At 41.5% G+C, this 7,646-nt stretch overlaps 1 long non-coding RNA gene across 1 annotated transcript; it reads right to left on the reverse strand.

Moving 5' to 3' along the window:
- Positions 1-1,396: 1,396 nt before the first annotated feature.
- LOC309352666 lies at positions 1,397-5,749 on the reverse strand. The gene is made up of 2 exons (XR_014161407.1): positions 5,661-5,749; positions 1,397-3,291 (listed from the first exon to the last, which is right to left on the reverse strand). It is a non-coding gene; the product is annotated as an uncharacterized lncRNA (long non-coding RNA).
- Positions 5,750-7,646: the final 1,897 nt, after the last annotated feature.

Consider the following 7,646-nt stretch of genomic DNA (forward strand, 5'->3'; position numbering starts at 1 on the left):
TGATTATTTAGCTGTTCTTGGCTAAATTTTAAAAAGTCCCATATACATGTGTATTTTAAAATAAGAAACAATTAGAAATGCATATGTTGAGAGAAAATATGTTTAGAAATGCAGGCTTTGAAAAAACACAAGTTCAATAAACATAAGTATTAATAAGCACAGGTATTTCTTACTTTACTTTAAAGCAGATCAAATACAGGGAGAGGACAAAGTGGGCTTATGAATGAACATATACAAAACTGACACATCCATACCCTCGGCATGCTCAGACTGCAGAACAGAAGTGGAAGTCTAGATGGGTATATGGGAGACACACACAGACCTTCTATTCCCTATAAAAACCTCTTGAGATGCCCACACATGATCCCCTCCATGTACCAATTGGGAGTGAAAGGAAACAGGGCTTTATTGATCCCTATGACTGTGCCATTTTTCTGCATTTCCTAGCTCCAGGATACCTTCATTTGAGTGGCCAGAACTATACACAGCATTCTTAAGGAAGGGATGGAGAACCTGTGACTGGCCAGAAGTGGCTGTGCAACAAATTGCCATCCCTGACTGGATAGATGGGACTGTGGAAGTTGGAGTCCAACAATATCTGGAAGGCCTTGTTGTCATAATGGATTCACACTTTGGTTTCATAACGGGGTTATACTACATAGTTTCTGCATCTGCCCCAAAATCGTTGCCCTGAAGTTGCTGCTATGCTTGCTAGAGCCCTACAGAAAGGCAAGATTCAGACCATGAGCTTCTGCAGAATCGTGTTCCACTGCTTGGAAAAGCTGACGACGTTACCTCTGAGATGTGAAATGCACCTTTTAAAACCAAGACAGCAATGTCTGCTTTTGAACGGTAAGCAAGTAAGCCTATTGTCAAAGTGATTTCAAAGACTCTCATGCTACCAATGGCACCATGCAGTCTGCACTCTGTTCTAATGGGTATGCACTATTGATGACAACTAAATAATACCAAAGGTCAAACTTGCTGTGAGTGGAAGCCATGGGAAAAAAAGATCTCAGTGGAAAACAGATGGAACTCTCTTATGAAGATCAGCCATGTGGCAACACTGTGTTTGGTATTCTCCCTTGGGGTCTATATTCTTTCCCAAGAGATGACTCTCCCTTGGGTGGCATGTCTTGAAATATGAAAACCTTGTTATTTGGATCCAAAGACATCTATTAGAGCTGGACCACAGAGACTACAGTGAAATTGACACAGTCTAGCAAACAGCTCTTTCATTCTCAGAACTCTTCACTAAGAGCAACTTGGTCTAAAGAGTTGTAAAAATAATTGCTTGTGTAGGGGTTGTCCCCCCCCAAGTTAATCCAAATATATTAATGCACTAAAGTGTGCATAAAATTTTGTTTGATGGTTGCTTTAAGTAAAAGACATCATGAACTGATGCATGGAGCTTATTGCCACATCTTGTGATGAACCCCAATAGCTTAAGTGGTGCATTGCTTTAAAAACAACACCTATCAGACAAAATCAGGGAGGACAAGGCAATTTGCATTAATAAACAAAGGCTTCTATAACATAGGAAGCTGCTCTATATCAATTCAGCCATGGGTCTCTCTGTTTCAGCGCTGTCTGCTCCATGGGTGGACAGAAGGTAGAAGTAGATCTCTGGGTGATTTGAAGAAGTGTGTGCATTGGTTCAAGATTGTGTTAAAATGTGAACCAAACAAATTTCTTCCCCATTTGAAGATAGCATCTTCAGAGAAAGCTTTTAATAGCTGCATGCAATAGTTTACTGTAAGCAGGAGTGGAGGGATTTGTTAATTTTGGTCCTCTCATGTTCTTGGTTTCCCAGTCTTCAATTCAGTTCTCCATATTTCTGCAGCACTTTGCAAATTTTCTTTTTTAAAAAATCCTCATGAAAATTGTTCAGCATTTCAGTGAGAATTTATCCTAATAAACATATTTCAATGCATTTTTTACCGATTTACACATTTTTGCAGGCAATTTTCCTAATATAATGCACCTTGTATGCTGTTTTCACTAATATATTCATTGTTTTGCTCACTTCCCCCTAGTATATGCATTTTTGTAAACATTTGTTGGTTGGAGAACTGCATCGCAAATTTCAAGTGCAAAGTTGGCTGTGTTTTGGTTCGCATATTGTTTTGGAAAGTGTGGATTTAATAACTTTGGCTTTAAATGAGAACTGAATCAGATTTCTCCCCAATCCCTACATGTGACCAAGATGCAATGATGGTGAACTTTTGCCTCTCGTCCTCAGGAACCCTGTGGGGAAAAAATGCAAGCACACATTCCACTTATTAATAACAAACCTGTTTTAAAATGTGCTGCTTCGTAAAATCAGTCTATTGTAAGCTTGAAGATGTGATATATCCATAAGTGTTCTGATTTTGCTTGGGCCTTGACCAAGTTAAAGATGCCACAGACCTTGCCTGCACCCAAACCATAACTTTATAAGAAAATGAGCAAGGCAGGTGTTGTATATGTAAGCAAAGAGTTGCCACAAGTGAACTGCAGAAGTTGGTGGTGTGTCTCATTTGATGAACTTATTTGTTATTCAGAATTTAGAACTGAAGAATTCTTTGGATGCATTATTCATTGCAAATTTGACACTTGAGAAGGGAAAGAAGTTTCAAAAAATTAAAAACCTGTTTTTGCCCTCGGCTTGGTGTTTTAGTTTCATGTAGAGTTCAGTTCCTTTTAGGGTTTTGCTTTTGATGTCTTGTGTAGCTAAACTTCAAGAGCTGGTTGGAGAGCAATGTTTGCTGCACCACCACTCCCAGTTAATACACAGTGCATCTGTCAGTAGACAGCAATCTCTCAGCTCATCTGAATCACAACTTTCTGTGTCATTCGTAGAAACACCATAGTCAGTCACTGTAATGCTATAACCAGTGAGTTGCACTGAAGAAAATAGTTATTTCAGGCAGCTGGCCCATGAATATGAATCTTGCTCTCTCCTCACAATGGCCAGATGTTTCACTAACTTCTTCGCAACATCCATTCTTCTTAAAATAAATCATATCTTCTTAAGATCTGGAGTAACTACTGTCTGTTGTAACCAGACAGGAGCACAATAAAATCAGAAGGAATGCATGTGTGGGTGGGTGTTTTCTATATTAAAAAAAAATCACGTTAACAAAATCAATTTCTTCTCTTGATGTGGCATTTCTCGTAATGCAGTAGTTTTCAGTTTGGGGGAGCAAAGAATATCTAGCCAATATCAACAACTTTCATGGCTGTTTGAAATCCTTTGCCTTGAGGTGCACAACTCTAGCTGCTGGGGATCAGTCATTTTAACGATAGGCACTACAGTGGATAGGAGAAAGGAGCAAAAACCATGAGATGAATCAACTGAATTATACCTTCTAGGTTCCTGTGATCCAGGGTTGGAGAATCTCTGGCTTGCAGACCATTCTTGGCCCACCAGGTAACCCAGTTTGGCCTGTGAGGCCATTTTCCTCAAAAAAACACCCACCCACCCATGTCATTGGTGATGTAATCCCTTATGGAGATACCTATTTTTCACAAGTTAGGTACAGTGGTACCTCTGGTTACAAAATTAATTCGTTCCAGAGGTCCGTTCTTAACCTGAAACCGATCTTAACCTGAGGTACCACTTTAGCTAATGGGGCCTCCTGCTGCTGCCGCGTGATTTCTGTAAGAAGTCCAATGAGTTCAAAAGGGTTTACTCCCTGTTAAGAGGGTATTGCTGCTTAAATTTGTTAGAGGAGGGGAATGGGAAAGTGTTGTGAGTGGAGGACTGCTTTCACATTTTTTTAAAAGGAAAAAACATAGAACCATATTACAGTTGTGTCTTCTTCAGATAAAAAGCACATGCACAGCCCATTTACTGTGTTATCAGGCAGGAATCTGATGCCATCACAAAGCTGGTGAAGCTGGAGTGTGGAGGAGATACCCATGGCTCAAAGCAGGACAGCCGAATGCAGAGAGTGAGAGAGGCCGGAGAGACTTTAATCTTGAAATTCTAAAGTCAATGGGCAACTTTTATTAAAAGCTCTGTCAGTATTGCCTTCAGTCTGTGGGCTTGCAGTTCTCTTGCTGGAAACCTGTTCAGTGCGATTTCACCCAAAGAAGACAAAAGACATGTCCAATCCTTTGCTTTGGAGAAGATGTGCTTCTTGAATCTTGACTCTGGGAGGTTTGGAAATCTGTTTTAATTTTAATATATATATATTTTCCCAAGCAGAGTGGGAGAGACTCAACATTCCCAGCCCAAACCATTTATCCTCCCACAACAATCTAATGGTCTGGGTTTTATTATAATTAGTAGAAAGCTTTTAAGCTTAATATACATTAATAGGAAGCACATCACTGCAGCACAGTCCTGGTTTCATTGGTTGCAACCTTGATCCCACTGAGATCACAGCTTTATTTTGATCTTGACTTCAGGGGAGACAGGACAGCACCCAGTGACTTACAAGGAAAAAGAAGAGAAGTTAGGTTGCAGTCCTCACCTCATTTACTTAGGAGTAAGCCACCAATGAATTCAATAGTCCCAAGTTTAAGATTGTACTGTTGGTGACATGTGAGATGTGACATGCAAGTTCCATTCTTGGACTACAATTTTGGAGCAGCTGCACTGCAGGAGGCAATATTTAACCCCTTGCCCTGCCCCATGCCTTCTCCTCAATCAATATACACTACTCCCCCCAAATCCCTATTACCTCATAAGGTGAAAGAGGACAGGCATGCTACAACTGTAGGCACTTCTTTGCTGCATGTGTATTCTATGAGCACCTGTGTGCATTTGTCACTCACAATGATCCACACACAGATTTTGCCATATTTCCTAAATTCAAGAGCTTCAAATGAAGGAACAGTGAAAAATCTGAAGCCGCACCAAGCTGGAGATGCGCAAGTAGGATATGTGGCTTTTCATAGCCTTGTGACAATGACAGCCATAATATTAATGCCACAATATTAATCATCTGTAATGTGACACCAGTGCATTAAATTCACTTTAGACTGTGACAGACGGGCAGGCAAAAAAAGAGAGAAAGGACATGTCTAGGAACTGCTAAGCAAAACTCACTTCCCAGGCCCAGGTATGATGAAGGGAGGAGAATGGAATCTCCAAATATAGAGCTCTAAATGTTTTTTTCTCTCAATTTTGCAATATGTTTTCTGAGTTTTCTGAGCTGAGTACTATGTTGGAACATTCATTAAGTGCAGTGAATAAGTAAATCCCAACCCACCCTTTAGCAGGAGGCAAGGACCAAGTCATGTTACTCACACAAACAAGGGGTAGCTGGGCTGCCCCTGAGGTTGCACAACCTCCCCAGCTCTGCTTCCAGCATGGATGTCTACAGGGGGAAAGCCTACAAAGCCAGATCTTCACACATCAGGCTTCAGTGGGCTCTGCCAGTCAGTATTCAAGGTCCTAGGGAAGCTGGAAACATGGAGATAATAGGCCTCCGCCTTCAGATATCCATGCCTAATGCATGGACATTGGAGGAAGCTCTATAACCTCAGCGGCAGAGCCAGCAGCCCTTGGAACACAGGAGCAATGTGTGAATGGGGTTTATATTTCTCAAGCATGCCCACTCCCAAATGTTGTGGGCTTTCTGACTTCTCCCATTTCCAAAGTCCTTATATTTCCATCACCGCATTAGGCCTATTCCTTCACTTCGCACAAGCTAGAAACTCTCACTCACTTCTTCGCAGCTTGGAGGTTGAAGACTGAGTTTTTCCTTCTGCCCTCTCTACAATGCCTCCTTTGACCAGGCTCGTTGGTCCTCAGGATGTGACTAGAAAGGCAATGACAAGGAGAGCAAGGAAAAGTTTCTACTTCACACAAAGGACTGATCTACACTGGTCAGTTAAAACATTAAAAAGGCATTATAAAAATGTGACACCAGAGGGCACTGTAGAGCAGCGATCTGTCATCAATGAGGAATTGCATTGAAAGCTATATTGTGGGCATTTTTATATCAGTGTAGATCCAGCCAAAGTCATGCTCAGGAGCTTTGTTTTATTTTATTTATGTTCCCTTTGGTGAGCTGCCCAGAAACTGCCTGTGTAGCACACAAACCATAGTTTGTGGAACCTTTAAGGAAAGAAATTTATTAGTTTGCCTCTGTCTGCACTTCCATAAAAGCTGACCACGTCTTTTTTTATTACTTGTTTCAAAATAAAGTCCAGCAAAACATTCTCATTTTGAGAAGGATGGGGCTAGAATGGGGTTTATAGTGTGCGCTGTATGATGAAACTAAGACATTTCTCGGATGTATCATACATCTCTTTCAGCTTTCTGTTTTGATTAGCTCATTGTAAGAGTTCATGTCTAATCTTGATAAGCTCATTTATATCGCACAAAAGTAGAACATTGCCTCTATTTGCATTTGCTTGTGCGTGCGGATGAATTTGATAAAGCATCAATTATTTGGGAACTGACTGGTGAGTTTGATGTTCTAGATTTTATTTTCACATGTCTGCCAGAGTATAATTGGTTAAGACAACACATTTAAGTCATTAGCAAAGCTAAAAAAGAAAGGAAAAAACCACACACCCTATAATGACGATTGTGTTTAGTAGGTTTTGTGATCTTCCCCAGTTGCAGATCAGCAGAAATACCAGAAGGGCTCTATTCATGTGGTATGCTTAATTATAACCAATAAGCCGGGATAGATTAGTCTTGTGTATGTCCCTGCTGGATATTTGCTTGTATCATGATGGATTGATATTTCTTGGAAGCAGAGGGCCTTTTGAATAGAGCTCTGGACTGTTACTTAGTTGCTATATAAAAGGCAGCACACATAAGCAATAAATTCAGCAGTAAGTAGCAAAAGACATTTTCTAGATAGAGCTGATTCCAGCAGGCTGCTGCTTGCCTGGATGAAGGGGGAAGGAAATCATGCATACACACCTCCTTTAAAATTTGTTGCTGATCCCCAGGCCCTTAGACTAGGGATGGGGAACCTGTGATCCTCCAGATGTTGCTTAACTCCAACTTACATAAGCCCTGGTCACGATGAACCATGGCAACAGTGGAATGTGCACAGGTTCCACATCCCTGCCTTAGACTTATAATCATGGTCTCAAACAGGAAAATTGTTGTAAGCAGTAGCAACAACAACAAATTTGACTTAGAATTAAGGTGATCCTGTTCAGTCAGTTGAGGGAGGATCTAATGGGTGCAGGTAACTGCAGATAAAGCAGAACTGGTTTCAGCTGAGGGCCAAGCTGGTACAAAACAGTGAAAGTCGACTTCCGGGTTGGCGCCTCCGGCAATGGCGGAATTCCTCTGATCGAGAGGAATTTACTCCGTGGAAACAGGGTCTGGTCGCCACGGCGAAGGCAGAGACCCACTAAAATCACAGGCGGGAGAAGCCTGTGAACGTGGAATTCGGCTGGCACCTTTTGCACCTCCCCTACTCGCGGGGAGACACGGTTTCGGGGATCCGGAGCGACGTGGGGTGAGCGGTGCGGTGCTTCGAATTGATTGCTTTTTTCACGGAGTGAAGCCGCATTGCTGTTGCTGGAGAGCGCTGACTTTTTCCTGTGGACAATTTGATTCTAAACAACTACCCGTGAGTAGAACGGAAAATTGGATTCTTAAACGTCTTAATTTGGCACTGAAACGGGGAGGCTCTAAACAGGAAGTCCGCCTTCCCGTTTTGTAAATAGATTGAAGCAAAGAG

This window comes from Podarcis erhardii (genome assembly GCF_964252035.2).
Source record: "Podarcis erhardii genome assembly, chromosome: 11".
NCBI classification, from domain to species: Eukaryota; Metazoa; Chordata; class Lepidosauria; order Squamata; family Lacertidae; genus Podarcis; species Podarcis erhardii.